This window comes from Antennarius striatus, chromosome 1 (assembly GCF_040054535.1).
Source record: "Antennarius striatus isolate MH-2024 chromosome 1, ASM4005453v1, whole genome shotgun sequence".
In the NCBI taxonomy this organism is placed as follows: Eukaryota; Metazoa; Chordata; class Actinopteri; order Lophiiformes; family Antennariidae; genus Antennarius; species Antennarius striatus.
Genome location: NC_090776.1, coordinates 3,777,057 through 3,799,642, shown reverse-complemented (window position 1 = coordinate 3,799,642; position 22,586 = coordinate 3,777,057).

Genomic DNA, 22,586 nt, shown 5'->3' with positions numbered 1-22,586 from the left:
AGCTCCACGCTCAGCGCAGAGAAATCAACAGTTATTGACTAGAGAGAAAAACACGAGGATAAGAGCAAAATACGAAGTAACAAAGTTACTGAGAGAAAAGTTGCAGACTATGGCAATCGATCCAACGTGAGGGAGCGCGTGTTCACGTGGTGCATGTAAACAAAACACACGTGAACCCGAGGGGGAATGGAGGTGTTGAGAGCTCAGAGGCACGCCCATTAACACGGAGCGTTGTGGGGCAGAAGTGATTTTATCAATATTCAATCAAAGATACTGAGGACCACGGATCAGTTTGGGGCAAGACATTTCAAATACAGTGTAGTTGGATGTCTGGCAGTTGAATGACATGAATTTAAAAAAGGCATCACATGGGACCTTTAAATGTGCAATTTATAAGGTAAGGCTTTCAATATAAAATATTTCAATATAATAATTATAACAATGTCAACAAGATGTAGATAAATAAAGGTGTTAAAGACCTTTTTGTGTTGTATCGTAGAGAAATAGCATCAACCGATCTGCTAACTGCACCATTTTTAGCCACATGTGATGATCAGTCCTTTATTTTGGAATGTCCGGCAAAAATCTTTCTTCTAGCATTGTTATAATCAAAATGTCAGAAAATCGACACTGGATGTTATTCAAGAGTTTACAAAATCCTGAATAACAACTTACATGAGTGAATAGGTTAGGGGGTGTAGTACTGCGTCACAGATTCACTTAGCAGTGATAATAAAACGTGTATGTCTGAAGTCTTCACATAGTAAAGATTAGGAGAATGTGGGCTGAATAATTGGGCTTATATATATATATATATATATGTTTTGGGTTTTTTTTGCTATTAATTATTTTTTAAATTAAATAGTTTTGTGCACTACCTTCCTCGTTTCTTCACCAGCTTTCCCACTTGCAGTTGCTTTCTTTGGACCCATGATTAGGGGGTGCAAAACTAAAAAACACAGTCAGATTTGCGTAAATAACAACAACCAGGTCTGCTCCTGACGGACTTTGAACACAAATGCGCTACGAGGAAGCATCCTGGGCATTTGAGTTCGCTCGGCTCCCAAGTGAGTCGCGTTCAGGTACGCTCGGCTTCTTCCGGTTTGGTCGAGAGCCGAATTCTTGGTCGAGTTTGGAGACAAAAAATTCTCTAATTTTCTGGTCGAAAACCGATTTGGTCGAGAACAGAAGCGTTCGATAACCGAGGTTTGATTGTGCTTCAAAACCATGTCGTTATTTAATCCAGATTCTTGTATCAAAACGATTTGTACTTGAAAGATCTTCTTTTCATTCAGATTTTTCACCACTTCAAATGGACAAAAGCAGATAAAATATATATTATGTAAATGACATGAACTGTCCTCAGGTACAATAAAGCACAATGTGTCCTGTGTAATTAAATAATCCCTCTGATGAATAAATCCGTCTCTAAAATGAATCTGAGCTGTGATCCGATTAACCAACGTGTTTAGCCTTTCACTTCAGGTGATTTCAGGCCCTTTGGGCATCTGTATGCTAAATACATGCAAATTGCATAATAGCTGACACACTTTATGTTCAAATATAAAATGACAAACATTATATTGATGAGTATCTGTTCTTAACATCCATCATAATGGTGTAGATTGTCGCCAGAGAGTTCACATAAACTCTCTGGCGACAATCTTTTTAAAAGACTCAATCAAAAAAGTTTTTAAAAGATGCTGATTTTGCTTTACATATGTTGTATAATGAGTTCCTACTTTTTTTTTTTTAAAAAGGATAATATGATTACATTTATTATTTTGATTGATGCAAACCCTTGCTAAGACCTTTGACCTTTTAAAGATGTGACCGCTGCCTTTTATTAGTTGCCTTTATAGGGCAGCATAAATCTTTATTCATGACTTAAAGGGAGATTTTCTCCTGCAGTTTTTCTTTATGAAAACAGCACCCTGCAAAGTGATCCTGAAATAAATGATAGGCAGAAATAGGATAATATGCAGTGGGGAAATGGCTTCACAATTAAACGCAGTCATAAAACCATTCATCTGGCCTCGCGTACACACACACACACACACACACATACACACACACACATACATATACACACACATACAGTAGCAGTGCTGTATGTATCAATCAGGTGTGACAGCGGTTAAGTTTTGAGCTGGTGACATGATAGGAGCTTCCTGCCAGGAGGCTTGTCTTTCTAATGACAGCCACTGCTCTGGAACGGAGACAATCTGGGAGGCAAGCACACACACACACACACACACCCACCCCCACACACACACACACACACACACACACACACACACACACACACACTCGGCCTTCGCCTCGATCTCTCTCTTTGATAACTATCACTGTCAAGGGGAGACAGACCCCAATGTATGACAATTTGTTCATTATCATAGTGAATAGATTTTCACAGGTTCCCCCGCCAGTCTGCCACTGGCGAATAGATGAATATCAAACAGGCCTCTCCTTTGTCCTAGGGGCCAAATTTAGGAAATAACATCTCATCCAACTCTCTGCCTGCCTCACTCTATTTCTCTATCCCCGCCAGTAGGACCAGTGACACCTGAAGTACCAATCACTCAGCCCATTGTGTGTGTATGTGTGTGTGTGTGTGTGTGTGTGTGTGTGTGTGTGTGTGTGTGTGTGTGTGTGTGTGTGTGTGTGTGTGTGTGTGTGTGTGTGTGTGTGTGTGTGTGTGTGTGTGTGTGTGTGTGTGTGTGTGTGTGTGTGTCTGGATGAGGACTATAAGAGTGTGCTTTGGAGGAAGAATTGGGAAATAGCTGAGATTAGAGACAATCGCTCAAACATTATGCACCAGAAGACAAACACTGTGCAAAGCAGGAAATGAACAATAACATTTTAATGATAGCAGAAAAAAAGAAAAAAAAAAAGTTTTGCACTGAAAGAACCAACCTCAAGACTGAAAAATGAAATTTTTATGGAATCTTTCAAGTGAACAAACATTGACTATACTGCTGCTGCTGTTTATTCACAGTATAGGCTTTATTACATCTTCCCAATAATTTTAATTATGTAAAACTAAAAAAATAATTATTTGTTCCCAGCCTATATTTGCATCTTTATTGATTGTTTATTTTCCTTTCTCCAAACCAGAAAGCTACAAAGGCTAGACATTTAACATAACAGTTTGATGTGTTTGGAACTGATCTAATCTGCTGACTTACATGTGTTGATTAGTCACAGTTATATTTAAAGATTCAGCAGTTTCTTTGGTGGCTTCACACAGTCAGCTCTGGTGATCCAAAACATTGAAGTTTAATGGGATCACTGAAAATACAACATTAGAAATGACACCAATCACATTCCAAATTTTAGAGCAGACTTTCATGTTATGGACTACTTATGGATATATTCTTCTTCTTTTCCTTTTGGCTTTTCCCTTCAGGGGTCGCCACAGCGAATAAATTTGCTCCATCTAGCCCTGTCCTGTATCCTCTTCTCTCACACCAACTACCTTCATGTCCTCCCTCATTACATCCATAAACCTCCTCTTTGGTGTTCCTCTAGGCCTCCTGCCTGTCAGTTCCAAAGTCAGCATCCTTCTACCAATATATTCACTATCTCTCCTCAGGACATGTCCAAACCATCTCAGTCTGGCCTCTCTGACTTTATCTCCAAAACCTCTAACATGTGCTGTCCCTCTGATGTACTCATTCCTGATCCTATCCATCCTGGTCACTCCCAAAGAGAACCTCAGCATCTTCATCTCTGCTACCTCCAGCTCTGTCTCCTGTCTTTTCTTTAGTGACACTGTCTCTAGACCAAACAACATCGCCGGTCTCACCACAGTTTTGTACAACTTCCTTTTATTTGAGCTGAAACTCTTCTATCACACATCACACCTGACACTTTTCTCCACTCATTCCATCCTGCCTGGACACGCTTCTTCACCTCTTTTCCACACTCTCCATTGCTCTGGACTCTTGAACCCAAGTACTTAAAATCCTCCACCTCCACAATGTGATCTGCAAACATCATAGTCCATGGAGATTCCTGTCTAACCTCATCTGTCAGCCTGTCCATCACCATAGCGAACAAGAAGGTGCTCAGAGCTGATCCCTGATGCAGTCCCACCTCCACCTTGAACTCTCTGTCACACCTACAGCACACCTCACCACTGTCTTACAGTCCTCATACATGTCCTGCACCGCTCTAACATATTTCTCTGCCACTCCAGACTTCTTCATACAATACCACAGTTCCTCTCTGGGCACCCTGTCATAAGCTTTCTCTAGATCTACAAAAACACAATGCAGCTCCCTCTGGCCTTCTCTGTACTTCTCTATCAACATCCTCAAAGCAAATATTGCATCTGCAGTACTCTTTTTTGGCATGAAACCATACTGCTGCTCACAAATGTTCACTTCTGCCCTTAGTCTAGCTTCCACTTCTCTTTCCCATAACTTCATTGTATGGCTCATCAGCTTTATTCCTCTGTAGTTGCCACAATTCTGCACATCTCCCTTGTTCTTAAATATGGGTTGCCACCACACTTCTCCTCCATTCCTCAGGCATCTTCTCACTATCTAAGATCCTGTTGAACAACCCAGTCAGAAACTCTACTGCCACCTCTCCTAGACACTTCCATACCTCTACAGGTATATCATCAGGACCGACTGCCTTTCCACTCTTCATCCTCTTCAATGCCCTCCTCACTTCATCCTGACTAATCTTTGCTACATCCTGGTCCATAACAGTCACCTCTTATAGTCTTTGTTCTCTCTCATTTTCCACGTTCATCAACTCTTCAAAGTACTCTTTCCATCTTCCCATCACACTACTGGCAACTGTCAATAGACTTCCATCCCTATCCTTAATCACCCTAACCTGCTGCACGTCCTTCCATCTCTGTCTCTCTGTCTTGCCAACCGGTATAGATCAGTCTCTCCCTCCTTACTGTCCAACCTAGTATACAAGTCATCATAAGCCCCTTGTTCGGCCTTTGCTACCTCTACCTTCGCCTTACACTGCATCTCCCTGTACTCCTGTCTACTCTCCTCAGTCCTCTCAGTGTCCCACTTCAACTTGGCTAACCTTTTTCTCTGTCTACACTCCTGTACCTCCTCATTCCACCACCAAGTCTCCTTATCTACTTTCCTTCCAGATGACACACTAAGTACTCTCATAGCTGTCTCCCTAATCACATTAGCAGTAGTTGTCCAGTCATCTGGAAGCACCTCCTGACCACCCAGAGCCTGTCTTAACCCTTACCTAAAAGTCATGCAACAATCTTCCTTTTTTAGCTTCCACCATTTCGTCTTCTGCTCTGCCTTTGCCCTCTTCATCTTCCTCACCACCATACACACCACCATCCTATGCTGTTTGGCTACACTCTCACCTACCACTACTTTGCAGTCACTGATCTCCTTCAGGTTACACCATCTACAAAAGATGTAGTCTACCTGTGTGCTCCTACCACCATTCTTATAGGTCATTCTATGTTCCTGCCTCTTCTGGAAGAAAGTATTCACTACAGCCATGTCCATCCTTTTTGCAAAGTCAACTACCATCTGTCCTCCTGCGTTCCTCTCCTGAATACAAAACCTGCCCATCACCTCCTCATCACCTCTGTTTCCTGCACCAACATGTCCATTGAAGTCTACACCAATGACAACTCTCTCACTTCGAGGCATGCTCTGCATCACTTCATCAAAGTCCAACCAGAATTTCTCCTTCTCCTCCAGCTCACATCCTACCTGTGGAGCATACCCAATAACAACATTGAACATCACACGTTCTATTTCTAGCTTCAGACTCATCACTCTATACGACACTCTTTTTACCTCCAGGACATTCCTAACAAACTCCTCCTTCAAGATAACTCCTACTCCATTTCTCTTCCCATCTACACCATGATAGAACAACTTGAACCCTGCTCCTAACCTTCTAGCCTTGCTACCTTTCCACCTGGTCTCCTGGACACACAGTATGTCTACCTTCCTCCTCTGCATCATGTCAACCAATGCTCTAACTTTTCCTGTCTTAGTTCCAAAATTCAACATCCCTACTCTTAGTCCTATACTCTTGGCGCTCGTCTTCTCTTTGTGCAAACACACTTTCCTCTTCTCCTTCTTCGACCAACTGTAATTCAATTTCCACCGGCACTCTGTAGGTCAACAGCGTCGATGGCTGTCGTTGTTAACCCGGGCCACGACTGATCCGGTATGGAAGTCATAGGTTTGATTCGCATCTTTGATTCAGCAAAAGTTTTACGCCAGATTCCCTTCCTGACGCAACCCTCTGTATTTATCCAGGCTTGGGACCGGCAAAATAAGACACTGGCTTGTGCCCTCTTGTGGCTACATTTTATGGACTCATGTTATGAGGCTCAAAATATAATTGCAATCACACAACTACAATGGGACTATAGATTTGTGTGCTGATATATACTCTCTAAGTGCACCTTTGTTACTATTGTTACACACTCTGGCTGCAAAGAAGCAAGGCCAACAATCCTTTTCACCTACAAAGTTTTTTTTAGTACTGGATGATTTATTTAAATGACTTTTTGCTCATTTTGTTTAATGTATGCACTTTAACAATTAATAATACAAGGGAGATTTTCAACGAAAGGCCATTAATTTGTATAAATCTGCCAAGCTCTGACAGCAAGAGATTTTTTAAACTGATTTCAGGGAAAGTGAAATTATTCTCTAGCCTCGGGTTAAATATTACTTTTCTCCAGGACTTCTCCAGGTCCGCCGCTCCTTACTAGTTTGTGACCTTGTCATTGATCCTCCTCACCTCATTTGCTCTTTATCTTACTGTGATCTCGAGTTGCATTATGTTTGTTCATTTCTTTGGTTATCAAGGAAAAATGTGTTTTGTTTGTGAGTGGCCTTCAGGCCTTTTGAAGTAGTTCTTTCTGAATAAAAATGTTCATCCTCCCAGATCTGAGCAGGGCCAGCACCTCCCCCAAACCCCACGGAAAATATAAAGGTTTTAATGAATAACTTGATGAAAGTAATTTTATGTTGTTTAGATTTTAGCTAACTACAAGTCAGGATTGAGGAATCACGGTTGCGATAAAGTTCAGATCTTTTGATTTATAATTTGGTACGATACGGATATGTCTTGAGCAGCAGCAGACCCTTCCCTGGAGTCTAGAGGGTGGCGGTGGTGGTTGATGGACCTCCTGAAAGAATGTGAGGTGATGGAGCATGTATAAAGCTATAGCATAATATTAAAAAGTAAGATCTAAAAAGGTGGAAGTGAGATGACTGACAGACGATGAAGATGCAGCGCTGTGTTATCGGTCAGACATCTCAACAGATTTAATACAAGGAAACTTCCACTCCATTGTTGCCACTGCTCTCACTCAAGGTGGTGGATCCATCCATTTCCTTAAACAGATAAAATGACAAACTTTACGAAAAAAACAAAAAAACAATTGACACAAGGACTACAACACTTCTGAGGTCATATTCTCTTTTATATTCATTACAAACCCCTTTCCTATTGCATCGTTACGTGAGAACAGAAGATCCACCTTTTTTGAATTATTGATGTAAGAGTTTTGTCATTTCGACCCTCTTACCTCCTCTAAAATCAATACACAATGTAAATCAAGCCTGCGCTGGCTTTAATGACACAGTGATTACACTTTGAATAAATTAGAATGGACAAATAAGACACCTCGTAATATACAACACACTGTACCGTTTTACAGGTTTGGAGCGCACAATTTATTGTTAAAGGAGGCAAATCATGATAGCAAAAATGAATCTATGTCATACAGCGGAACTTCCACTGTCTCTCCTGTATCCCTCCCCTCTCTCCTTCTCTCACCCTCTCCTTCTAGGGGTAGTTTTTTTTAAGTTCAGACTCTGAGAGCATGTCTTCATTAGCTGCATTAACATTCACGGGCTGTAGTAAATTCTGACAGTGAAAAGGTCCCCGTAACCTTTAGTTGTGCAGAAATTTACTTCCCAAGAAAATTACAGCTGGCACTGTCTTAATTAATGCAAGCTTTCTTCTCCTGAAAACCCAGAGCCTGTCAGCTGGAAGGAGAAGAGGAGAAAGAATAAGAAATTAGAAAACAGAGAGTGGAGTAAAGAGAGAAAGGGAAAGGCGAAAAAAGAAAACCAGGACGGAGAAGTGAATACAGATACAAGAAATCTGAGTTGACTAAATGGTTTTACTTACAGATATGGGGGTGAAGCGTTGCAACCAGAAGGTGCATTGGAATAAAAAGTGGCAAATCACAGCAGCATTTCACTATATTGCTGTTTGTGGAGGTGTTAATGTTTGAGTGTGCATTTGTTGTCGCATGAACACTGGCTATTCCCGCAGTAAGTAGATTCAATAGATTCAAATCTACAGTATCTTTCGCCCAACTCCCATCTCCTCTGTCATTCTCTGCTTTTTCGTCATCCAAAGTGGTATGAGAGTAGGAGGCGAGGGGGGCTTCGGAGGAAACTAATACATATTTTATTTCAGGCTATCTCCTGGGTGCAGATGCTGCTTTGTTCCTGGCCCTTAGAGGAGGAGAATGGCTAAAGAACCAGAAATCCATCTTCACACTGGGGAAGCTCAGCATCACAATCCTGCACTTATTGGGCCGCAGACACATTAGAATAAATACCAACATTTGTCTAGATGGCAAATATAGCACTAAATGTGTGTGAATGTGTGTGTGTGTGTGTGTGTGTGTGTGTGTGTGTGTGTGTGTGTGTGTGTGTGTGTGTGTGTGTGTGTGTGTGTGTGTGTGTGTGTGGCAGGAGTAGGTTATGTGGTAGGCTTCTTTATTAAAGCTTTTAAAGGATCACACTCAGTGATGGCTCCTGTCCCTAATTGTCCAAGAAAGCCACTCTCGAGTTGATCATCTCCCCTTAACTCAATCTGTGTGCAACCTAGCTTCCTCTCCCTCCTCCTCCTCCCACTGTTTCTGCAAACGCTAATTAGAGAAGTGAGTTGCAGCTTTGTTGATAGACAAATGTCAGCATGAGTCTCCAGTTGCTTGGTAATTGTCTGAATCAAAGCCACTGGGAGAGCAAAGATGGTGAGGAGACGAGGCATTATTCACTCTGAGGGGTGTCCGTTCGCCTGTCGACTTACATTTACAAGATGCAAAATGTCTGGGAAATCACAGACTTTGAAACACTGAAAGAAAGGAGAAATTGTTGTATGGCTGATAAACTATGTTTTAGCGGTGCATCTGGGTACTATTTAAAAACCACAATGTGTATTGTTACAATATGTTACACATGCAATTGCCAAATGTTTCCTTAGGTTCAATAAACTGTAAAATGGAGTTGAGATAAATAAATAATGAGTGAAAATGTTTTTCCCTGTGAATTCTGTTTACCCCCAAAAATGTCCTCGAAAGGACACCATTGTTCCACTTCTATGTAATAAGTGCAGAAAAATCCACATCCGTGGCTGTGACAATAATCAGTTTTTCATCACAAGCGCTGTTAAAGGATGATTTACAGGTAGTCCTCAACATACAAACATTCAACTTACTAACATTTGGAGTTACAAACAAACGCGAGCCACCATATCCAACTATTGGCCTGCAGTTCCGCTTTCTGCCACAACCCCACGGGGGCAGCACCGCCACGTTCAAACACCTCCAAGAGTCGTCTCCCCCTCTGTACGTACGTATTTGAACTCTAAATGACATGCACCTCTATTTTATTTTAATAAGTGTTGTTTTTATGTCCTGTTACTGTTTCTGGTCAGTCTTAGGGAATAGTACTTTAGTAATTACAGTAGTAATGACCTCAAATGGTGATTTCAGATTAGATAGATAGATAGATAGATAGATAGATAGATAGATAGATAGATAGATAGATAGATAGATAGATAGATAGATAGATAGATAGATAGATAGATAGATAGATAGATAGATAGATAGATACTTTATTAATCCCGGGGGAAATTGTAGGTTATTTATTAGATTTCAGATTGAAATCTAATAAATAACAATTTACAACAATTCAACTCAGAACCAACCTCTATTACATGTACTACCTGTGAGTTCAATCTGGAATGAAAAAAGGATCATGAACATGGATTAAATGTAATATTTTATTCACACCATACATGCCGCATCTGATTCTGATGATGTCAAAGCTCTTTACATTGATTCGAATTAATTAAGCATGGATATGTACTGAATACTGCATTTTTCTGTTGTTGCTCAAGGATCACTGATATGAAATATAACATAATGATGTACTTTTGATCTGACAGTATAGGTTGTTTTTTCATGCAGAAAATATCAAACCACAAAGTTCATCTTTGGTGTGAAAAAGCACAAGAACAGGTCCAGGTGTGATTGAATGACCCAACAACAGCGATGCAAACACTTTGAATGTCTTGGTCCAAGCACATCTACACCACACGTGTCACTGTCATGAATGTGTGCGTCTTGGCATCCATCTGTCTCCTCTCCAAGGCTTAGTTCTAAATTGTCATGTGGTCACACTCAGACTGAGTGACTGTGAGAATGGGTGAAACCAGACGTTAGGGTCACCCCTTGGCTTGTTGTCAACTTTACATTTCAATTGAGGTTCTGTCTCTCAGATGCGATGGATGCTACATATCCATAGAGATACACACTCGACCAGTGGACCTCACTCTACGGTTACCTTTATGTTGTGTTGTAGGATCTTGGTAGTAGTAGTCGTAGCAGTGGTTGTAGTCTTCACCTCCACTCAGCTGTCTGGATCACTCAGTCTCATTTGCAGTTTTCTGACTACTTGCTGTCTATTGGTTCCATCCTGTCCATTTCACTGGTCCACATTGCTACATGGCCTTCTTACTGCAATAAATAAAAGTTAAATAACCCACTCAATCTTACCTTCTTCATCTCACCACATGCTCTCTGTTCTTCCTGTCCTCTGACACCTGTCCATTTTCTCTCCTGGCACTTGCTACTCCACAGTATATCCTGTCCTGTATCGCTTCATCTTGTCATTGTGATTACTCTTGGACATTGTCCTCTCCACTTCCTTTGAATCCTTCCTTCTGTTTTGTCTTTTGACAGTTCTTCCCTATGATTCCAGAGAGAAACTCCAATGTTAAGAGTGCTTTGTTCACAACAAATAATTAAAGAATGTAGAAAACTTCTCAAGACATGGGCTCATTTGAGGAGGAGGGCGAGTCTTACACTCCACAAACCGCTGGTCATTATCTTGTAACACATCATGAAATTTAGCAGGGGTCTAGCGTCAAGTAGTTAGAACTTTATTTTTAACAAATGGCCAGCAAGCTTCAGGCTACTTGTTTAGCAGTCTACAAATGACATCTCTATTACAAGAACGCTCCGACCACTCCGTAATAAATTCTCATGCCTCCTAATTATAAGCTTTGACTTCAGCCTTAGTTAGAACCACAGTCTCCTCTCAAAGTAACATCCTGAGTCATAGCATCATATATATTTATCTCTTTATTTAGTTGGTCCTCAGCCTTTCTCTGTTCTTGGGATTTGATGATTATAATAAACTTTTATGTGTTAGCATCACTCTTGCAACACCAATAGGTATACCATCAGCCACTGAAAACAATTACAGATCACAGGGTTTATGACACGTTCATATCAAAGGGGGGAGTCAGGTTGTTAAAATAGGTTCCTAATGAGTGTCAGCTTAACTAAAAGTCAACGTGGTTCTGCTTGCGAACACCTTTGACTTAACGGACTGTTGCGTTAGAACAATTACACACACTTTCCAGTTAGCTTTGCCTACAATGTTAACAGCACACTTGAAAAGCTCTGTGATCCCAACAGCAGATTGTGTGTCTGTGTGCATCTCTAATGTGTGTGTCTGTGCACATCCTGGATGTGTGTGTATGTACATTCCTCCATGCATACGACTTAACAATGGAAGAAACTTTCAGATTATCATATTATATAGACACCATAGGGACATATTACGCTCTGTCCCTATACTATCTACTCCTATTCTTTACACACACACACACACACACACACACACACACACACACACACACACACACACACACACACACACACACACACACACACACACACAGCGCCCTGCATACCTGTGTTGATAAACGGCTTCAGATTTTAAGATTCCCATTTCTAATTTTCTGAGTAGAGAGGCAGGACTGTGGCGATTGATCAAATTGGGCAGCAAATTCAGCTCGACCCCCATCCTCCACACCCATCCTCCACCTTCTCTCTTGTCTTCTTTTTCTCTCTCTTTCCTGCCCAAAGACCCTCTTAAAATATTAAACCAGATTTATGAACGGTCACCACAGCCCAATCCATTAATATCTTGAAAATATTGACAAGAAATAATGTAGAGGAAAGAAGAAGAGGAATCTGGTTTGGCCAAGGCGCCAGGTCTGAAGAATGAAAACAACTGCCTTCATTTGAATTATATTATCATTGTCTGACTGTAAAACACTGACTGACAAGAATATCCAATGAAAAACAGATTAAAAGACAACTAAAACAATTACAACAAGGCAGTCAGAGACTGCAACATTCAGCCACACCCCTGAAATCAAAATGTTATACCCTGGCCTACTTTCATAATGGTCACAGCAATGAATTCTATATTCGTCTTTGCTTCCTTGACCTCTGATTATTTTCAAAGTTTTTATTGTTCGTCTCCAGAATTTTACACCCTAAAAGATGCAAATACGGTAAGTTGACATTGACCTAGTTTTCCGAAGATGAAAGTCATCATCGCAGCCTTGTGCCTATGGCTTCTTGAAAATGTTGCTTTTTGTTTTGTGATTATATCTCATCAGGTGTCAGAGATGTGTATGAAAGTGAAAATTTGACCTTGACCTAGTTTTTAAGATCAAAGTTGTGATCTAATTTTCATCCCCTTACCTCGCTGAATATAACGCCCCCCCCCCCATCTTTCTGTCATGTCCGGTTCCTGAGATATGTGTAAAAATATCTCCTGATAGAAAATATCTCAGACTATAGATCAAAGCTAGTGCTTTGATCCATGGTCTTACTCACACTGGCCTTTTCCCGTGTCTTTCTATCTTATCCAGTTCCTGAGTGTACAAAAGATGTAATTTGACCTTGACTTAGTTTTCTCAAGGTCAAGGTCATCATCTCATTTCCATCCCCTTTGCTGCCCGAGTAATGTGCTTTTTGTTTCATCTTTCTATCTGTAACGGCTGTGAAGATATTTGATGGACAGACGGACTGACAGACGAACACACAAACACTGACAATTACGTCACTGCTTTGTGGGATCTAACAAAAATAGAAGTTAAATACAGTTTAGGGTCATAAAAAAGTTTTTTTTTTTCCACTGTTGACCCACTGATGGCGTGACGACTGGCAGAGACAAATTCTCAGATAGCCGCCACAGACAGGTCCTTAGCGTGTCACATGCAGAATAATTACTGTGGTCTTTCTTGAACAAAAACACCAGCTGAATTTTCCAAACAGATACATCAGGTGTCAATTTCCATCATTTTAAATATTTATCTTTTATTTTTCACAAATGTGAGAAGCCAAGTTTTGAAGTTAGATAAAAGACAAATTTATTGGACTGGTTTGTGGAAGTGAACACGTGTAGGGATTATTCTGGGATTCATGACCAAATGGTATTTTCAACATTTAGTACTTTATAGGATATTGTCTCTTATTTCACTCTAAAATTTGAGCAACAAACAATCTACAAAAGAAAATACACCCATAATCTGCATTTGCAACAGCCCAGCGAGGGTTTACATCCTCCTTCCATCCATCTGCGGCGAGAACTATTGATTGCTCTTGCTCATATTTCCTGGATTATGCATTCATACACAAGTCCTCAACACGCAACCATTTGTTAAGCTTGCATCTCACTCACAGGAAGCGGTGAGGATGGCAAAACGCTCTGGGTGGTGATGTTGGTTTTGGAGGTGGGGGGAGGATGTGACGCTGGAGAGACTGGAGTGACTTTGTCTCATGAGAGACGCTCCTTCGATCTGATTATTTGGGGAGGACAAAGTGCTTTTGTTGATGAAGAGTCCCTGTGATATCTGGGAGTTGGGAAATCGATGGGACGCACTGAGCTCGGGCTCATTGATCCCCGGCCCCGGCATTGACAATCCATGCCCTGGTTAGCTATGCGAGAGAATGAGGCGAAATGAGCCGCTTGTGAAAGCGTTTCTCTCCCCCCCTTTGCTGTTTGTTGCAGACAGAGCGCTGTTATTGGTATCATTTGTATTGACAAGCTTAGTGCTAGAATGATTAATAATCACCTGTTCCAAAGTTTGAATGTGTTTTCCTCTTTTTTATTTCTCTTCGATTCCCCCTCTCGTTTCCTTTAGAAAGTAAGAGCAAAACTTTGAAATAGAGCGAAAGAAAAAAAAACAAAAACAAAAGATGAATAAAAGTAACAATGTATATTTTGTAGCAGTATTCAATGCATGAACTAGAAAGAGAGAGAGAGACACTAAAATCACTCAAATGAGGGCCTCTCATTATTGGGCCCGGGCGTTGTTTGTCCAGGCAGCCTTTTACTGGCACCTTGTTAGAGATGTCCACGGCTGGTAATTGGATCCGTCTTGCCGTTACGAGTGGAGCTTCGGCTGACAGACGCTCAGACCGGAGAGACGCTTAAATGACAAATGTTCCCTCTCCTTCTTAAACCTGAGTGTAAAGCTGTGACGTCTCGTTATCGTCTCTCACACGAGGTTTGAAGGCTCTGGCAATCAAGTGGGCTGCTTAAATCTACCAATCTACCGTTGGGGAGGATGTGGGGAGGGGAAGGCTGATGCCTTGAGGGAAGCTTTAAGCTATAAGCTTGTTCTGTTTTGTTTTGGGGGGTTTTTTTTGTTTGTTTGTGGGTGTTTAGTAAAGCACCAAGAGATTTCCTTTTCTATTTTAATCAAAAGGCCTCTTCACCTGAGCGAACGGCGAGCGAACGTGAGCGACAGCTGAACATTGCCTCACATTTCCTCCACCCCTTATCATAATGATGCCGCTTTAATTCTGATTTTAAAATCATAACCTGCAGATGCATTTTGCAAGGTCGTGATCATCAAATAATTTCCTACCATTTTGAGTGCTTATAAAAAATATGATGCACCAATGTGTTATTTGTCATATGCAGTTATTATATACCATTTACGGCAGATATTTCCTTCAAGTCTTTTATCTGATGTCCAACTGCTAACTAGAGTGTGCTTTCTTAATTTCCATTTGGGGATCAAATTAGTGTATGAAATAAAAAACATTTAAAAAATTAAATCAAAATTTAAAAAAAATTAAATGAGAAAAGTACCTTGCAAAAACTACAGTAAAAATCAGTGAAAGAGAGTCTGTATTTTTATCAAATCAAAAAAACTTTGTAGACTCCAGAATCTTTCAGTATTACCCAGAACTTTAGATCATCCTCTCCTCTATGAGCAACATTGTTATTTTTTGACTATAAAAAGACCTCCTTTTCATTTCATGGTTCAGGGAATCTTCTCTTCGTCGAAGAATATGCAACAAGCCTCTTTGTTTTTCGTTTTAGTCAATGCAAATTAACATCCAGCACGAAAAAGGCTTCCCAATTAAGTATGTTTGACATTCATCAAACACAACCTGGTACCAGAGAAGACTCCCAGGTTTAAACTGCCAACATTTCCATCTGGATTACGACTGAATTCAAAATGCTGCATGCAAATAAGATAGTTTAAGACATTCAAGTGTTCTCGGTGAGGTTTGATCTCTTATTGGCTGATGAAGAATGTTGTAAGACGTTGTTTAGTGCAAAGTTGATAATTCAATGTTCAAGTAATTGGTGGAGAGACAAAAAACCTTTACAGAGAACCCGTCTTTAGACATCTGCTCAGAATCTGCTGATCTATGTGGTCAAGAGAGAGATGTCAAGGTGATGGAACATGATTTTTCAGTGTGTGTGTGTGTGTGTGTGAAGAAATTTGATTACAGACTGTCAGAGTTTTATGATTCCTGTATTATGAGAATGTCTCAAACACAAAGCTAATTATGAATTTATTTTTATGTTCTAAGCAAATCTGAGGCATTCAAAATCCTGATGGAAATGATTAAAATAGTTTGTATAAAACTAGTAAATTTTATTTTTTGTTTCCATTGTTCATTGTCAGATTGAAGCAATGCTGGTTGCTTAGAATTTTGCTATAAATGAAGTGAAAATTAAAGTTAAAAGCAGTTGGAAAAAACAACAAAATTATTTGAGAGCATGAGAAAAGTTATAAATGAACTTATGTGGCGGGTGGCAGACACACTGATACATGCATTTCATTTGATTGGTGAAACATTGATGTGAAAAAAATAAAATAAATAAAACTGAATAAAACTGAATGAAACTAAAGTGTGTTTGATGACGGACACTCCTCACAGCCTGAAGCGGCAGCTCAAACCGCTGGCAGACTCCTTAGAGTTTGAAACATGAACGTGAAGAGAAATCAATGTTATCTCTGAACACACTGACAGGCATTACATTAATATAAATCAATATAAATGTATTTAATCTGGGAAGTTAGTGTTCTATCAACATTTTTTTGTGGACAGAGTTCTGATGAAAACGCTTCTTTTACAGTAGCTGAGTGAATAAAATAGTTTGTCTGAATTATTCACGTCATGTAAAGACATTTACACTTCCTCATCTTAACATTCTCACAGTCATTCTGGTTCAGTGCTTCACGGAACAACACCAACACTGTTTCAGCATCAGACTGGGCTTCATGTACGGACCTGGTTCCAAAGGAACCCAAAAAATTTCAGATTGATTACCATACATTTTTTCACAATTCCCACCTACACTTAAACGCACCAATGGCTAGGCTAACTGTAATCTAAAGACATGAGACGAATGTTGAACTAGAATGTTGCACAAGGCACACAACCCTAACACTGAAGACTGGGCTTGGCATGAGTACCATGCGATGACTAAATTCTGAATAATGAACTTATTTTCAGTTTTACAGATCACATGATCACTGTGAAACTGATCATGTGATCTGTATTCTGTTAAAATGGCACCAAATTTTAATCACGTCTCTGAAAATATCATTTTCATAGCGCTCTGAATTTCAGTTGATATATAGTTTTATATTTTTATTATGTGGAACTTAACAGAAACTGACTGCGGGACATTTCTCTGAGTCACATGAGCAGGAGGCTTTGCAAAGTTGGACCTTAATGATAAAATAGAAGTGTTATAATAATGTTAATTATAGACAGAATGATCAGCAGGAGAAAACATTTTTGATAACATGTAACTAGAACACGTTAGCAGCAGGAATGGAGGAAGGGTCTCATCGTGAATGTAAACTTGGGATTTAATTTGACATGAAGCTTGCTGAGTGCGGACGGACAATAGAGATGTCATTGTGGGGGTGTGAGGACAGGGATTTCTGTAACATTTAAGAAAAGATGAAATGAGTGAAATCAGGCTGTTATAGTTAAATGATAGTTTGTGGTTTAAAGGATTAAGAACCAACACTATGAAAGCATATTTCCTGGTCGACCTGCATCCATCCGTTAGCTACACGAGATGGTGTGTAGAAATACTCCTGAGGCTTCCTGAAGATCAGGTGAACATGTTCCAGGTGACATTGTTGGACAATAACAAAGTGCAAAGTGAATGTAGAAAAAAAAAAAGGATAAATGATAAAGTCTACATTTGTTTATTCACTTGAAGTAGGAGCAGACCCAACAGATCAGTCTAAACAGGTTGTGAACATCCGTGAGTGAAAACACAGGTTGTATACATTTCCACTCAGGAAACACTGGAGGAAAAAAAAAAAACGTCATTCCAAACGGACTCACGCAATCTTCCTGTGAAGGTTTGAGCGACAGGTCCGTCCGAGAAACAGGTGTCCAAACGCTCCTCTTCCTGTTGCTAGTCTGTGTTATTGTCTCCCCCGACCAGCTATGGTTCAGATTAGCATATCTGAAAGGCTTGTTTACATATGCTGTAATTACAGTGATGCTGTAATCCATGACTCACGTCTCCATCCGCACCATGTCATCAAATGAGAGACAAGGATTCCTCATGGTAAACAGAAGAAGAAGACAATGAGCTCAAGTGAGCTATCTGTGTTCAGACCAGACAGCCCTGAGACTAGTTAGGAATTTATGTCTGGAACTGCTATCACTGTTATTTTTACCTAATTAAACAGCAGATGCAGAATCAAGCTTCACATTATTTATTTATTTTGTGTGTGTGTGTGTGTGAGGGAGTGTCAAAATCAGTTGCGAAAAAAAAAAATGCACAAGAACTTTTGGATGACTTTAATTTTCTATATTTTATTTTGTTAATTTCCATGGGAGATCACTGTTAGGTACCAGGAAGAGAATCAAATCAACAGTAAAGAAGGAAGAATGAGATTCTAATCAATATCTAACTTCCATCAGAATTTAATCAAATCAAAATCGCTCTTGTCGACCCCGGAAACGAAATGTATGTAGTCATTTTTGAAGCACAAATAACTTTTAGTTTCTTCTTTTTGTGATAACAGGGTTTGTATTCACTATTAAATGCAGGATTCACTGGATCGAATTCCTTCACAAAACTGGTTTCATTCACACACGACACCTTTTCCCCTCCTGCCCAGCCTAATGTGGAAACCTGTTCTTACACTGAACTTTAGCGCTAAAGTGTTTGATGCAGACATGTAATATTGATTTGTTTGACTTCAGAATATAATAATAATAATGATCAAAATCAGTAAAATGCATATACCTGTACATCAACTTTTTAATTGTGCTTTTAATCCCTCTTCCCGCTCTCTCCCTCTCTCTCTCATGCACTAATGGTGATTTTTGCTTCACCTCTTCTTGTTGCTATTATCTGCTTTATTAAGCACACTGTCCACTTCACCATCATTTCCATATAGCAGGAAAAAAAAACAAAACAGAGGGGAGCTATTAGAAGAGCAGCAAATAACTCCTGACTACAATGAGGACAGGGAGGGGTAGATGTCGGGTCTCGGGGTGTTCTGAAACCCACTTTGCCTTCATCGTACCCGTTTCTGTCTGTGCCAGTCTCTATGGCAGCTGCTTGGGATACTCATCTTCTCATCTTCCCTCCTTCCCCTTGTTCAACCCCACCTCATCCTCCACTCTACCTCTGCATTACAAACTCCAACATTAAATTGTGATAGATGAAGAGCGGAGGACATTCATACAAATCAATGACTTTAGTGTATGTGTCATTAGCCTGCACCACGGAGCCAGCGGTCAGCGTCATAAATCACGCCATGATCAGCTGTCGGCCATCCTGCGCCGCAGCTGTGCAAACTGCATGTATTAACCCGCACCGGCGTACCGACCCAAAGCTGCCTGCTCTAAAACAAGTAATGAGAAGAAGAGGAAGAAGAGGAGCTCTGTGGACCCCACACTGAACGCAGGACGACGTGGAGTCTTCAGTGGGTCCGGCTGCTGACTCAGCTCTTCTGCATCACGTGCACCACGGCAACCGTGGAGGGATGCGGGAGGTGATGCGGTCCATGTAGGTGATGCACAGTAGGCACACGGTCCAACTGGAATGTAATTTATTCTCTTCATTTCTGCTCATGAAACGTTCATTGATAAAATAAAGGAATAAATTAAATAAAAAAATGTGATTTAATTGTAGAATTAAATTGGATTTAATTAGGGCAATGTTTAAATCCTGCCAGGTAAAAGAAAAGATTAAAACGAAAAAATAAATAAATAAACATAACCAAAAATAATTGCCTCATGCTCTCTTCTCTCATCTGGTGTACTTACATAAGTTTGTAATCAAGGCGAGAGCAGAGCAGCTTAAGGTATCATTAATCAAAGCTGCTGCTCAATTAATCAAAAGAGGAGAGTCCTAATCCTGCGACCCCACTATCCAAACCAGAACCCGGGTGTCAATACTAGATTCAGCAGAGCAGCCAGCCAGAACCGCCGTGCCAATCCCAGTCGATGGAGAGGCCCAAGGATCAAACTGTCCGGCGGCAGCAGGCTCCGTTGTCCGGGACGACACGTCGCCATGGAGTCATGTAGAGCGGCGGAGGGTTGTAGGAGGATAAAGCAAAGCCTTTAGTGCAGCTGATGTGACGATCACCTTTGGTCCGGATTAAGTTCTGACTGCAGGAAGTTGTCAAAAAAAAAAGTGAGACAATGTAAAATAACATGAGTAAACTAAATACAAAAACATCTTCTTCTTCTTTTTATGAAACTTAATAGATACAGGAACACACAGTTCACTTCCACACTTCCTTCAAACAACCTATCCATTTCTCTTTTTAGTCAGTGTATCAGGGAAAACAAGAAAGTTTTATTTATTCAAGCCCAGTTTTTATAAATAAAATGCCCAAGCTCTGCAGAATATCCAGCCAAGTGCATCTCATGGGAGACAGTGTGCATTTCATCTAAAGAAATTAAAAATAATTATCTATTTAGGAACAAAGGAAACACTTGTTCTTTTTGGTTCTGGCTTGTCTTTACAATCCGATGTCTTGTACAGAAGTCAAGGAATCCATTATTTTCTCTCATCCCTTTTCCTTTGTGAAATTAAGTGTAAGTCACTCATTTATTTGATATCCAGACATAATTTGATCTCTGAAGACTTGGGGAAGGCTGCTGATGAGAATATCTTGTTTTAGCTCTCAACATCAAGGCTTCTTCATCAGAAGCCCGACTTCACTGAGACCTCATTAATATCTGCCTTCATTTAGAAACAATTGGCGACCGCTGCCTCGCGACGACTGACCTTGTTATGGACGGGGAGAGTTGATGGAGAGGACAGAGTTCATGGCTGTTTTAATTGTTGTATTTTTTTTTTTTTTTTTTGCAAAAATATTCCTCATAATTGTATGCCATTTCTATACTGTGATTTTATTCTTACTTAATTTTGTGTTGCATTGACCAGTGACTCACAAACCTTTTTTGAAGCCAAATACCAGTTTAACATCAGACAATATTTAAAAAAAAAAAAAAAATCGATTTTTTCCAAATATAATAATAACCGCAAATCCGTGAATATTAGCAACATCTTCATTACATTGTGCCGGCGTTTGTGATTTGTTGATTTTGTTAGCTTGGGAGTTTCAGTTTAGCAGTGATGTATTCTGTCTTAGTGGTAGGAGCGGCCCCTTTAAGAAGGTAGTCATGTGACCGAGGCAAGCATCTCGACAAGCATCAAGAGTGAGTCAGACAGATATGGAGGAGAGAATCCATCATTTTTTCCAAAACAAAACATCGTTCAGAATCAGATCAGAAATAAAACAGAAATACTGTAAGTTCTGTATTCTTTCTGTGTGATCCAGTACTGATTGAAGCAGATGTATCCAGTCATTACCCAGACCCAATATCCAGCACGTATTTAATTAAAAGACCTTTTCATCGCTAATACAAAAATTCTTTATGTAAAATCTGAATTTTTTTTTTTTTGCATTCAGTATTATTTTATCAGTTGTAAAGTTTATCAGCCGGCACGGAGGGTAGCGCTGTTGCCGCGCAGCGAGGCGGTTCTTGGTTCGAGTCCCGCTCTGTGCGGAGTGTGCATGTTTTTCCCGTGTCTGTGTGGGTTTATCATGTAATGAATTATCTTCTTGTCTGATTAGCCATCAAAAGTTGACAGTTTTGGTTGGATGTTATCTGAGTCTCCAGCCGTGGTGGAAAAGCGACACTGGAAGCCTCCCCACTATCTCCCTCCCTCACCATCACCTCCCTCCCTATCCAGTCCTGAGGTGATATATGGCCATTGACACCATTAGACAAAGGTATTATTAGCAGATTAGGCTGAGCGAGGGAGCGGGGATAGGGACACAGACCGGGGGCCATGTTTCTAAAGATGCCAGGTCTTTGGAATTACCCAGCAGCCCCTTTAACTGCTGTCCCAATTACAGCTGCATCACACTCCACACACACACAGCAGGTCATGGAGGCTGGTGAATACATATTCCCACATTATCTCCACCGGTGGAAGGGAGCAGAGAACAAGCGGGCCCCACGGGGGATGTGGCTACCCTCTTTGGCCCCTCATACCAAGAGACTCTGCGAAACATGTGAGCGTAATAAAGGGGTTTCAATGAGAAACAGGTTTAGAAAAGCAGAATGGACCCAGAGCATTAAGAAGTCTGACAATTGCTTTAAATGAATTGGTTGATAAAACTGACTTCTCTTCCTGTTTCTTCCAGTAACGTATTATTTAATATCTCACACAGAATTGAATAAACTCACCTATGGAATAATTAACTCAATAACTCAAAGGTACACTTGTATGGAGGATTCACTTAATAAAGTAGCCTGGTCAGTGGATCCATAGTTTAACATAATTTATAAGGACATCGGTCTACTATGGGAAGGAACCGTAGGTCAGGGGTCAGGGGTGGCAGGACAGCTCAGGTACAGTTTTTTATATAGGAGACCACATTTGAGTAAATGTTGCAAAGTTGAACCAATGGCATGGGAGTTTTATGCCATCCATCCATCCATCCATCCATTTTCTTGAAGACGACACGACCATAATCGTCTCATCTTCTTTTTCTGCCTTGTGTGTCATGTGTTCTGCTTGAGCCTATCCCAGCTGACTACGAGCAAAGGGTGGGGTACACCCCAGACGTGTCACCAGCGCATTGCAGGGCATAACGAATACATATTCATGCATATACATATATAAAAGCAT